The 13,913-nt window shown below is 40.2% G+C and overlaps 1 long non-coding RNA gene across 2 annotated transcripts; it reads right to left on the bottom strand.

Moving 5' to 3' along the window:
• Nucleotides 1–252: 252 nt before the first annotated feature.
• LOC136519741 (uncharacterized) lies at nucleotides 253–3,823 on the bottom strand. 2 transcript variants are annotated; one of them, XR_010775039.1, is made up of 4 exons: nucleotides 3,720–3,823; nucleotides 1,758–1,868; nucleotides 1,093–1,157; nucleotides 253–479 (listed from the first exon to the last, which is right to left on the bottom strand). It is a non-coding gene; the product is annotated as an uncharacterized lncRNA (long non-coding RNA). The 2 variants fall into 2 exon arrangements; XR_010775038.1 differs by lacking the exon at nucleotides 253–479 and having other exon boundaries at nucleotides 560–1,157.
• Between the last annotated feature and the right edge of the window lie 10,090 nt (nucleotides 3,824–13,913).

Below are 13,913 nucleotides of genomic sequence, written 5' to 3'. Positions count from 1 at the left end.
GAAAATTGATAGATTAATTAGGAGGCCAATGACAAGGTTACATATATAGGCCAGGAGGATCCCGGGCTGGTTTATAGAATTATGACCACCGATATCAATCAATCTATAATTAACCATAATGGGCCGATGGCCCAGGTGCCCTATGTGGCTGTCTAACAAGTGGGATTGCTATAAATTGTCCGTGTCCTTTGATTCCTATAATGTCATCCCGAGAAAACAGGTCCACATAACTTGAAATGTCGTTAAACTAGTCCATCACGCGCGCCGTTGCGCGCGTAGTATATTAGGATGATTATCATATATAGATGTAGAATTTTTTTTTGGCAAAGACTTTATTTCTCCTTGACCACCGCTGACTAAATAAATTTAGTTTAGTATGTTCAAAGGGAATGCTGATAAGATGAGTAAGTTAATATATAGACGCATGTAACTTGAAGATCCAAATGAGCAAAAAAGGAGGAGCACATACCTGGTTGATGCTGGTACCATTGAGAATCGACATTGAATATGTAAGAAACTAGGAAGGCAAATGTAATCAGGAAATGACATCTGCGGAAAAACATGAACAAACTGCACATATGAATACATTAGTGAACCACTAAATTAAAGAATTAATTGAACTGAGAGGTGCGAAATACAGTGCCTATACACATGTAGCTGGATTGTGTAAGAAGAGACGACAAAGCTACAAGAATCTGAATTACCATTATGTCAATACTGTAAGTAACTTTTCATAAAAGAGATCAACAAGAAGAACAGGTACATGAAAAATAGCAGCATTTATATAACCAAGACAGTAGATATTGCCAACAAAATATTTCTTTTCAAACTGACCTTTGAGTTTCAAAATTTCTGAAAGCGCTATGGTGCCAAACTCAAAGGCATTACCATTTCAATAATCAACAACTCAACTAAGACACTACATGGAGTAAGTAATGGGAAAATAAGCTGAGTAAACAGGCACATAAGAAATTGTATCATAGAAAACAGCTCAGGACTACAGACTACATCCACATTCAGTGGAAAAGCAACTCAAGTATACAGACTGCAGAAACAGTCACTTAAAAAGCTGTGCTATCAAGGGATGCTAACCCAATTGTGCCTGCAAAGATTGTCAATGTTGTTGCTCTTGCCGGATGCAGCAGCGATTCCCAAACCTGAAATGTAAGCCATGAAGTTCATGAATGATTTGCCATATTTTCTTCCCAACAGAATTAGTAATCCAAATGAATGATGTGTAGATAAAATGGGTTAGACTGAGGAATGAAGACAAAGTGGTTCAATCCAGGTAATCTTACCCCATGAGTGAACGATGTGTACATTAAATGGGTTAGACTGAGGGATGAAGACAAAGTGGTTCAATCTAGGCAATCTTACCCGACACCATGGTTTTGAGCTCAACAGCTAACTTGATGAGCAGGAAGTTTAACTAAACAGGAAATCTCCAATAATAGGCAAAACTAATTAGTGAATGTATGTATCAAAATAGACAGTGGATTGGGGTAAATAAGATCCAACACCATGTTTTTTATGTCAGCAGTTAACGTGATGACCGGGAAGTTAAACTAAAAAAGAATCTCAACTAATAGGCAAAACTAACTAGCGAATGTAGGTACCAGAATCAAATCAAATATCACGAATATTACAAAATTGCTCGGAAAAGAATAGTTGGAGACATTTATATTCTAATGAGAATGCATATGTTCAGGTAGCTACAAAGTGTCAATGATAATTAAACAAACGCTCAGAGCATAAACCTTATGAAAGCTTTGATGCTGTTGTAAATAGATCTTTACTTCACCAACTACAGAAACTATAGTACTAAAACTGTCATCAGCCAACACCATATGAGATGCCCCTTTGGCAACCTGAAACATTAGAGATTTGTTTTAAAAAACACTTGAAATTATAGCATGACAAAGTCATAGTTTTAGAGATAAATCTTCGTTGTGGGCAGCACAACATATAAATTCATTTCGTATAGAGTAAAGTTGATGCCATTATTGTACATAAGTTAATGTCTCAAGAGCGATGAGCTGAACCAACCAAATGAACAACTTTGTAAATAAAAACCTCAAATCTTTGAAGAAAGCCAACCTTAGAAGTAATTCCAAATTATTCACTCCATTTCAAGGATAAATTAGTAGATCACTATAAGCAAAGTAGTTATAGTCTCTCAAACTAATAGATCACTTCAAGCTTCACATTGGCACAATGGTTTTGTGTTGCACAAATAACAGAACAGCTCAATGGTTAGGGGTTGGGGCATCTCCTCTTCCTGTCATCACTATGTATAACTAAATTATCGTTGTCTTTTGTAAAACTATTAAAAACATATGACAACAATAAAAACTATATAAGCCTAGATCAGATTATGGTTGAGAATAATTAAGTGCATCCTGAAAAATAGCTGTCCATAAAAGAGAGAAACAATGAATCAAAATAGCAGGATGGTGCTACATCTTTATCGCAAAGAATTTTTTCTAACATCACTATGGGCATCTCCTCTTCCTGCCATCACTATGTATAACTAAATTATCGTTGTCTTTTGTAAAACTATTGAGAACATATGGCAACAATAAAAACTATAAATCTAGAACAGATTATGGTTGAGAATAATGAATCTGTGGCTCTAAAACCACAGTGACCATTTGTAATCTATAAGGTTGCAAATAATTCTAACAAACCATGGTACATGCTAAAGTTGTCTGGTCGCAAAAAAAACAAGAAACCACAATAATGGAGCAGCAATTGAAATATGTACTGAATCTAATTGTATCACCACAAAAAAAATCCACTGCACTGGCATATATATTTAATAATCGGTTTCATAAGATTAATAGCAGTCATGATTGCAAACACAACACACAGGACGTATCAGTAGGGTTTCACCAAGGCTGCATAGTGGCTTATGTTGACACTATAGTCCGGGGATATCTACCATAAAATTTCAATGCCGAGGGAGGAGGATATGGCAAAGGAGCCTTTTTTGTATCCTGGCTTATCCAAAACATTTAGATCACAATGGTAGATTGGGAAATGATGGTATTTATAGCAATCACCAATCGGACTTAAGAATGGGATAAAGCAGTGAATTGAAACCTGAGTGAACCGCATAGAATAAAGGATGAGAATATTATTATATAAATTTATTAGTCTGAAAAAAAACCATAGATGTTTCATGTGTATGTTAGTAACCACAATAAATGCTAAATCTCTTCCTCCCTTGCAACATTGCTAATTAACATCTGATATGCATGCATAGAAGATGAGGCCAAGAGGTAACTTATTAGGACCATTAGATCTTGTTTGTTAACTTGATTTGGAACAAAGAAGAACATATTGTTTGGAGGGAGAAAAGAGAATATTTTACCTATCAAAGTTAGAATAAAACTGAATGTTTGAAGAAAAAGAAATGGACATGCAACTACCACAAACCTATTAGCGCATTTTCAAATTGAAGAATATATTCAGAGTAATATTATCATGCAACATTTTTAATCTCACACATAAGCGACCACTGTAGGAATCTTCATAAACCAACTGGAATGAAATTGCAACTCTAAGAGCTCAATGAGAAGCAAAAGTTGTCAAGTTGTCTAAATATAAAGTGTGCGCTAAAATAGAAAAATGGAATCACGGTAGATTTTTCTTTACTACATTTGGATAACCAGGGAAATACTAGAAAGAAATAAGAAAAACAAAGGCGACACATGTACCATCATGGGTGGCCCTCGCTGGAAGCCATTGTTCTTAACCGCGCAGGAGGTGTTCCCTCTTGTCGTCGTTGTTGCCCGCTTCGCACATCTCCTTCATACCTACAGACATAGCCACCCAAAGAACATTAGATGGACTGAAAGTTAGGAAATTACATTTTTAGAGCTTGCTTGCTTTGAATTTCTTGGTTAGTGCCAAATTAATTAAATTGATACAATCCTACTGCAGTGCTAGCTGTTACATGGTGTAGGCTCGTTTAATTAGGGCTGCGCTGGTACCTTGTGCACCGCAAGTCGCATTTAACCGTAACGTTAGCCCTTCATAGAGAAGGCACTAAATGGAGCATTATGACCAAGTAACATGGAACTTACCAAAGAGGATTTTTTTTGGTATTTGTACAGATTGTCTTAGACCAATAGTAAACAGACTAGCAAGCTAAAGGCTCTGTCGATATTCCTTGAAATCATGGATACAACAAGTAAGAAACTTAATATACCTAGGAATATAAGAAAGAAAAAATATGGACCGCAATGCGATACAAACAACACATCCTGTTCACACCATCTCTACGTGCATCTGCATTGCCATTGACTACTGTAAGGCTCTGGAAAAACTAAGAGCAGCAAAAACTAAAAACATAGATGAAATTACTCTTCAGAAGAATTATCACATAATAAATCAGCAAATGGCTCACCTCCATGGCCATAACCCATTTGGATCAACTGGTTCCGTTCCGTACATGCCATAGTCAGCCCTCTGTAAACAGATTTTGAATTGCTGAATTAATCTAGTAAATGAGAAAAGAAAACACAATACAACTAGAGAGAAGAGAACACAACAGGGCATTGGCACTCGGCCTGACCAGTACCTGTGCCGCCGCGGTTGGCTTGAAGCATGCGTACCAGGGATCAACACGGAGAAGGCAAACAGTGGAGCATCAAGCTCAGCATCAAGCACTGGAGCGCAAACCCCAGAATAGAAAATCCAACTTAATGTGGGGAGAAATCAGAGGGCAAAAACAAAATAAGAGGAAACGGGAGTACCTGAAAGACGGTGCGGAGGCCGGTGATTACAGTCGATCACTGCAGGGATCTGAGAGAAGAAAAGATGAAGCTGGAATAGCAAATCTAGATGGAGATCAAGATGGAGGAGGGACGAACCTGAGTGCCAGTACGGTGGCGAACCCTATGGTTGTCGGAGATGGCGCCACATCAGGAGAGAGATACGGGCTGGGGGAGGGATAGCGGCTGTCGGGCAGTGCCAGGAACTACCACCGGCGCACCACCTCGTCGGCGCGCTGGTGTGCCGCCACCGCGGGGTCCTAGCTGGTGACGCGACTCATTGGGAGAGGGAGAGAGAGAGGCAGCGCCAGCGCACCGCCTGCGGCCCGGTCTGCGTCGTGGCCACCCTGCCGGGAGAGAGGGAGAGAGAGAGGAAGGGGACGGGCAAGACGGAGGAGGGAGAGACGGCGCCCGTGGGTCGTGGGGCTCGGGGTCGGGAGAAGACGATAAGGCTCTAGAGGATGTGGAGCGTGAGGGAGAGAAGCTATTTCGGTGGAGGTAGCCTGAACCGTTGATCTCCGAATCGGACGGATGAGGCATTTGGAAGTGACGTGGACGGCCTGAGGAGTGGCCAAACTTCCCTGCTTTGATAATAAGAAATTTAGGTTCAACTGATGTGCATGCAAGGAAAAGCCGGAAGAGTGACCCTGACTATAGAAAGCTGAGGAGAGCTCTCTACGTAGGATATGGTAACCAGCTAGCTGAGAGGATGCTGCATCACAATAGCTACCATACTGTTGGCTATAGGACCCAACTTGTACAGGTATGTAATCGTGTAATTTCTTTGTCAGATTTAGCTTATTGCAATGTTGAGCTGCCCAAAAATTAAGGGAGACGAACAATCCTGAACCATTATTGTACTTGTAACTTTATTTAGGTGAGGGTGTGGTGGGTGGTGTTTGTGTTGCATATTCGAGAAATTATTATACTTATAAGATCAGCACCACTCAAGGTGAAAATTTGCATGCTTTTTTGTCCCTTGTTTCTACTGGACATAGGAGCCAAAGAAACTGCTGATAGCTACTTAAATTGTTTCTTGGTGTGCCACATCTTGACAACAAGCTGCTTGCTAGTGTGCCCTCTTTCGGAGTAGTTTAGATGTACTAAAACGTTAGGCATATCATATCTGAGCACACCCACAGTGCCACACTTAATCATATCTGAGCAAAGCTTGTGGTATAAGTAACACAAATTAAGCTTTTAATCACATATTTATGGCCTGTTCGCTTGGCTGATAAGCCATGGCTGAAAGTATTGTTGGCTGATTTGTTGTGAGAGAAAAATATTGTTCGTTGGCTGAAAAAGTACGGCTTATAAGCCAAGCGAATAGGGCATTAATCATCCTATCAAACTTATTCATGACTTCTCTTCACATTATGTTGTTTGAGAATTTTGTTGAACTTCTTTGCAGGTGCATCCATCTTCTGTACTGGAAGGTGATGAGTATGGGAAGTTTCCAATGTATGGTATTTATCATGAGCTGATAAGTACGAAATATATGTGCCGTCGAGAAAGCCTGGGTTGAGCCTATATTAAAGAAGCTTGAGAAATTAGATGTAAGCAGATTAAGGTAAAGTGAGAAATTTCTGAATTATAAGCATTATTTCCAAACTGTGATCCAGCAAACCTGGTGATAGCTAAAGTCAACCTTCGGTATCTCATCGCAGTGGTGGCTGGAGTGCACCGAAAGATTATGAACTTCTAGTAGAGAATAAGCAAGTAAACTCGATGATTGCGGGTAGCGGGCGATATTGCGGATGATAAGTTCCAATAGGGGCACCTGAAAATCTCACATAATTTTAAGTACATATATCATGAACAATGAGCATAAATAGACATTTAATTGCACTCAAAGAACTTATGTCTCACATACTTAAATTAAGAAAACAAACATGGTGTTCCTCGCATTAAATTATCACATTAAGAGTTTGCAAAGATACATATTATATGACTTATGAGCCATAAAATAGATCGCAAGACTTATCACTCGTTGTCATTGTCAGAAGCAACAACATCATCAGCCTCATGGTCACTTGAACCATCTCCATCTGCATAAGGGTTATTTGCTTGCACGCTATTGCGGCCTGCTACGTGCAATTGCAGCCCGCAATATCGCCCGCTATTTAGAATTGCGGCCACAAAGTTCCAGACTGTAAAGTTCATAGCGCTACCTCGCAACGGTAGCGGCAATGGGCCGCTACTGCTATTGCGGCCGCTACCGCCGCTATTTATTACCTTGTCTCTGCGTAGGACATTGTAACCAGCTAGCTGAGAGGATGCTGCATCACAATGGCTACCATACTGTTGGCTATAGGATGCAACTTGTACATGTTTGTAATCTTGTAATTTCTTTGTCAGATTTAGCTTATTGTAATGTTGAGCTGCCTGAAAATTAAGGGAGACAAATAATCCTTAACCATTATTGTACTTGTAACTTTATTTAGGTGAGGGTGTGGTGGGTGATGTTTGTGTTTTGTACTTCCTTTATTCTCAATGCAATGATACGTAGCACTCCTGCATATTGGAGAAATTATTATGCTTATAAGATCAGCACCACTTAAGGTGATAATTTGCATACTTTTTTGTCCCTTGTTTCTACTGGACATAGGAGCCATAGAAATTGCTGATAGCTACTTAAATTGTTTCTTGGTGTGCCACATCTTGACAACAAGCTGCTTGCTAGTGTGCCCTCTTTCAGAGTAGTTTAGATATACTAAAACGTTAGGCATATCATATCTGAGCACACCCACAGTGCCACACAATCATATCTGAGCAAAGTTTGTGGTATAACACAAATTAAGCTTTTAATCACATATTGAATCATTCTAGCAAACTTATTCATGACTTCTCTTCACATTGTGTTGTTTGAGAATTTTGTTGAACTTCTTTTGCAGGTGCATCCATGTTCTGTACTGGAAGGTCACGAGTATGGGAAGTTTCCAATGTACGTTATTTATCGTGAGCTCATAACTACAACTCGTCCATACATGAGAAATATCTGTGCTGTCGAGCATGGCTGGGTTGAGCCTATATTAAAGAAGCTTGAGAAATTAGATGTAAACAGATTAAGATATATTGAGAAACTTCTGAATTAAAAACATTATTTCCAAACTGTGATCCAGCAAACCTGGTGGTAACTAAAGCCAACCTTTGTTATCTCATTGCAGTGGTGGTTCGAGTGCACCGAAAGATTCTGAACAACTTCTAGAGAATAAGCAAGTAAACTCGTCGATGAAAGACATGGATGTAAAACAATCTGAGGCGGACAGTAAAATCCAGGCAGCTCGAGAGCGCTAACTTGCACGAAAAGGTAAGAAATGACAAATGACACATTTTCCTGATCGCTCAACATCCTTCTGTCAGCCTGAAGCTTTTCTGAAGATCATACCGACGAATCCATTCATTCATGTTATGGTGGGCGGTGTATATACTGCAACGAAGAACATTCATCATGTTCCAATGTGCACAAACAAGAGAAAATTCCTTATTTGGACCGGAAGAAAACGTGCTTAACTATGTAACCCTGAATTTTTTGTTTGACAACTCTAAGTCTCTAACATTTACCTTGGACCAAGCACTCTTGGCTGTCCAAGACAAAGCAGACGAATCATATCTCCACAAGAGTATTTCTTATATGACACTGGAAGTTTACAAGCTTTTCCACTGTGGGCTAGAATTTTCCCCTCTTCCTTGTTGACACTGGATTTTGGTCGATTCTGGAGGATGACAGGTGGACCCGCATGCGGGAAGAAGGGTGTTCGGCAAACAAAACAAGCGGTCGGCTAAATGCTTGTGCGGTCGGTTACTCCAGAAGGCGGTGACTTCGTTCGGGAAAACAGAAGATGGCAGGCAAGACCGATCGGAAAGATGAAAGTTGTAATAATAAAGGAATCTAAAAGTTTAGGGTAAGGAATCGTAAGTTTCCAAGTTTGTTTAAAAGTTCCTTTGTAAATCGTAGTCCTCTAGGACTCGTGTTTTGTCTAGGGTATAAATATTGACCCTCGACCATTGTAATAAGGGTTCACAACCAAATCAATACAACCGGCCCCGTGCCAACTTTCGAGTCCTTTTGTCGTGTCGTCGAGTTCTTTGAGAGGAGTCATTGATCCGTCGACCTCCGTAAGTTCCGACAACCTTGTTATCATGTTTAGTATCATGCGGTGGATTTAGACGTGATGCAAGTAGTCTTGTTTGTTTTCAATGATCGTGCGGCGGATCTTTGCTTGACAATCAAGAAGTCTTTGCTTATGCTTTGTTTATGAGTAAATACCGTGCGGCAGGCGTTTGCTCAATATGCTTAGTGAAAGCAAGATAGTTATCGGCTCTATTAGATATGGCAAATCTAAATAGATTCATTAAGTTATCCAGTGTTGCATGTTTTAAACATTTTATATATTTGCAACATACTTCTGCCCAATCTAGATTGATATTGTTCGGCTCTCTTTTTCTCTTATGGTTTTATTCGTGCTTCAACGATCATTGCTTTTCATATTACCTTTGCAAATAGATAATACGCTCACAATGGCTGAATTATTTTAATCTAGATTGTCACGTGTTGCGGGTTCATGCATGTTAATCACGTTTAAGCTTTAACGAAACCAGGTGTCGTGCGGCAGATGCAGGTTTTAGATTAGTTTAATCGTTTTTTATTTGCACGTTCCTTCCTCATGGACCCCAATTCGGCTGGACTGCCGAGCTTGGTTATGCATTAACTCATAATTAATTTTACTTGTTCAAACATGTCTTTCCATGCACATGCATTCGGCAATTAGGTCTTTACGTGCATTCATCTTATGATTAGCTGAATGATCTATGAGCTTGTTGGCAGACAGCTCTCTATAGCTGTATGTCGTTGTAAGTGGCTTCAGGGCCGTATATGTGGAACTGTCTGGTATTACCCGACATGTTCTGGTTTGACATTTAATTGTTATATCCCTTGTTAGTTTTCAGGTCAAACTGACTGGCACGCTTCCGGATCGCGAAGCACCCGGAAACCCGATTGAAGCCACGCTTTTCGGCTTGCCGTGTGTGAGGCACAGTGCGTCACATTTTGTGTCAACACACTTTTTGGCACGCCCGGTGGGACCACCTGTTAGTTCAAGATGGCGTCTGAGATCAACAATGATCATATTTTGGATGTGAGCATGATAGAATTGCCAGATAATTACAGGGATTTAGTGCTACAAGCATGTGAGCAATACCAACGAAAGTGCTTGATGTCTTTTTCCAAAAACAAGAGCAATAAAGTGTTTCAAAAGCAGTCAATGCCAAGGGTTCTTCTTCCACATCAAATTGATTACACTGAAGAGGAGGATGCTCAGAAGATGGCAGCCCTGGTTTATAAAGCTATGGGAGAAACCATGACAAACCATCACACAGCTTTTCTGAATACCTTTCGAGCAATCATGATCAGTACTTTTGGTCCAATGGTTGATAAATACTTCGAAGAAAATATTGGACCACTCAGTGGGCCGACGCTTTTCAATGTTCCAAAGCATCAAGAGAAGCCTGTTGGAAAAGAAGTAGCGTCGCCTTCAAATATAGGTGGATTGACTCACACTGAAAAGCAATCACATCCCACCTATGGCCAGGTGACATTTGGTACCACAGGAGAAGTGCCACCTTCAGCTTATAGAGTTTCTCCAGCATCAAACAGATTGCAGAAAAATATGTATGGAGATGGGTATCAAGAATTTACTGATTACAGTGCTATCAATGCTGTGCCAAATCTAGGGTATAGAAGTGTTTCAGGATTGCCTTCTGGAGTGCAAGTACAAGGAAATCAGGATCCAGGCATTGATGTTTTGATGCACAGGATGGCTGATATGATGCAAAATCAGTTCGGCTTGAAGCCAAAGAATCAATCCTATTCATACAAGTCTCCTTATCCAGAATGGTACAACAGAGTGGCGTTACCTCCAAGGGTGAAGCCTCCAACAGATTTGACCAAGTTTTCTGGTCAAGATGATACTAGTACCATAGAGCACGTCAGTCGGTACTTAATGCAGCTTGGAGAAGCTGCTTCAGATGAAGCTTGGAGGATTTGATATTTTCCTTTGTCTCTTACAGGACCAGCTTTCACATGGTTCACGTCTCTACCAGCTCATTCCATTGGCACGTGGGCAGAACTAGAGCAGAAGTTTCATGCATATTTCTATACGGGTACTAATGAGAAGAAGTTGGTTGATCTCATGAGTCTGAGGATGAGAACAAATGAGACACCATTGGAATATCTTCGCAGATTTAGGGAGACCAAGAATATGTGTTATTCTCTAAATTTACTAGATGATCAATTTCCTGGAATAGCTATAGCAGGAATGTTGTCGAATATCATGGAGAAGTTGTTTGGTTTAGAGTTTGATGATCTTGGCCAACTTGCACAACGTTTAGCAGCTATGAGTAATCAAGCCCAAGGATTCAGGAGAGATAATCGCTTTCAGAAGAACAATGCCACTAATGAGGTGTATCAAGGTTTTCTGGATGAAACGACTGAGTATATTGATGAAGATGAGATAGCTGCAGCTGAGTTAAATTGGGCAAAGGAACCCACTCAAGTTAGTCAACGCTGGTTGAAACAACAAAAGGGAACCTATGATTTTGATGTTACTAAGGCAGACAGACTTTTTGCATTGTTGATAAAGGAAGGACGCATCAAGCTGCCAGAAGGACATCCTATGCTACGTCATGAAGGAGTGAAAGACAAAAAGTATTGTGGCTTCCATAACACTAATTCTCACTCTATCAATGATTGCCGAGTGTTTAGAATACGAATCCAGAAAGCTATCCAAGAGGGACATTTGAGGTTTGATGGCAAGATGAAAATTGATGATCAGCCTTTTCCATAAAATATGATTTCTTTCTCTGTGAATATGGTCTCTGCCAATGATCTCAAAGGTAAAGACAAGGTGAAGGTGTTGACTTCTGATAGAGCAAAGGAGAGTGGTGCTGTTGACCTGGATCGGCAAGTCACCAGTAGAGAGCTGCAGCAACGAGTTCGGTTTCAGAATAGCCGAACCAAGAAAGGTCAAACTTCCAAACCTAGAGTTACATCACGTATTTTGCTAAACAAGTGGCAGAGAGAACAAGAGAAGGAATACTGTAAGAAGCAATGGTTTATGGAAGAGTGCCGGAGGTATGAGGAAGAGGTATACCGAAGGGAGCAAGAAGAATACATGACAGAATAGGAGCAGTCTCATTGGGGTTGTTCATTCTTTAGGCATTGTTGGAATGAAGGCTTGAGGTTACCTGCAAGAAATAATTGTCCGGAGTGTAGTGCTCAGTACTCCGAGTATAGGCAATCTCGAGTCAACCGCCGTCCCGTCTATGAAAGACTTGGAATGAAGGTTCCTGAAGATGATCGGTGATTAAAAATAGATGATTTTGAGAATCAGCAAAGGAAAAGATTTGCAGGTCAAGGTTGGATTCATGATAAGGTGCATGATGAAGAAGCTGATTTCTATAGATATGTATGGCAAAAAGGACAGTGGTGTCCTCCAGGCCTGAGAAAAAGTCAGAAAAGAAGAGTTCAACGGTTGAGGAATAGGGAGTTGGAACAGGAAGTTACCGAAACAAAGCAAATATGGCATCCTAAGAAGAAGCTTGATGGATCTGGTCCTTTGGCTGATGCTTGCATGGCTTTCTTTCTCCCATCAGAGTTTATAGCTCCCGAAAGTCAAGATGTCCAAGAAGAGGTGTACTCTGATTTTGATGAAAGTGAATGTCAGGATTTAATGGCTCAGCTTGTATTAATACAGCAAGCTGTTTTTGACAAACCAATCAAGAATTGTCACTTGAGACCACTCTATTTAAAGGGATATGTCAATGGCAAGCCTTTAACTAAGATGTTTGTCGATGGAGGGGCTGCTATCAATATCATGCCTTATACTACCTTCAGAAAGCTTGGGATGACTAATGAAGAATTGTTGAAAACTGACATGGTGCTTAGGGACTTTGTTGGCAATCCTTCCGATACCCGAGGTGCTATCCATGTCGAGCTGACTATTGGGTCAAAAACTCTGATTACTACCTTTTTTGTCATTGATGGCAAGGGGGCATATAGTCTACTCTTGGGCAGAGATTGGATCCATGCTAATTGCTGCATTCCTTCAACTATGCATCAAATTCTCATTCAATGGATTGGAGATGACGTTGAGGTTGTACATGCTGATAATTCGGTAAGTGTTGCTGCCACAGAATCTACCTACTGGGAATATGAGGGCGTCGATTGTTTCTCTGGAAAAGTGTGGAAAGAAGGTCCTGTAAATGTTTTCAGCGAGGGCCAACAACCGATTCAAGCAGTCGGCTCTCATAGCAATTTTTAATGGAAAATCCCGTCGATGGCAACAAAGGAAAGTTGGGACGTGGTTTTATGTCGGCTGATAAGTTGGAAGAAATTAATGTTGGTGATGGTTCTAAGCCAAGGCCGATGTATATTAGTGCAAAGTTAGACCCAGAATATAAATCAAAATTGATAGGTCTGTTGAAAGAGTTTAAAGATTGTTTTGCTTGGGATTACATGGAAATGCCTGGATTAGATTGTTCCATTGTTGAGCATCGATTACCCATTAAACCTGGATTTCGTCCTTATAAACAACCTCCACGGAAGATATACAAAGAGGAAGTATTGGCCGATGTGAAGAAGGAGGTTGAAAGATTAATAGAAGCAAACTTCATTCGGCCATGCAAGTATGCAGAGTGGATTTCAAATATAGTACCGGTATACAGGAAAAATGGAAAAATGAGAGTTTGCATAGATTTTAGAAATCTTAATAAGGCTACTCCCATGGATGGTTACCCAATGCCAGTTGCCGATTTACTAGTAGATGCAGCAACAGGTTATGAAGTCATTAGTTTTATGGATGGTAATGCTGGCTATAATCAAATTTTTATGGCAATAGAAGATATTTTGAAAACAGCTTTCAGATGTCCTGGTCATATTGGTTTGTTTGAATGGATAGTCATGACATTTGGGTTAAAGAATGCCGGTGTAACTTATCAAAGAGCTATGAATTATATTTTTCACGAGCTGGTCGGCAAGATTATAGAGATCTACATCGATGATGTGGTGGTCAAGTCTAGAAATCATAAAGGACATTTGGCCGATTTAAGAAAGACTCTGGAGTGCACAAGGAAGCA

This window comes from Miscanthus floridulus, chromosome 18 (assembly GCF_019320115.1).
Source record: "Miscanthus floridulus cultivar M001 chromosome 18, ASM1932011v1, whole genome shotgun sequence".
NCBI classification, from domain to species: domain Eukaryota; kingdom Viridiplantae; phylum Streptophyta; class Magnoliopsida; order Poales; family Poaceae; genus Miscanthus; species Miscanthus floridulus.
This window is presented reverse-complemented; position numbering and strand designations above follow the sequence as displayed.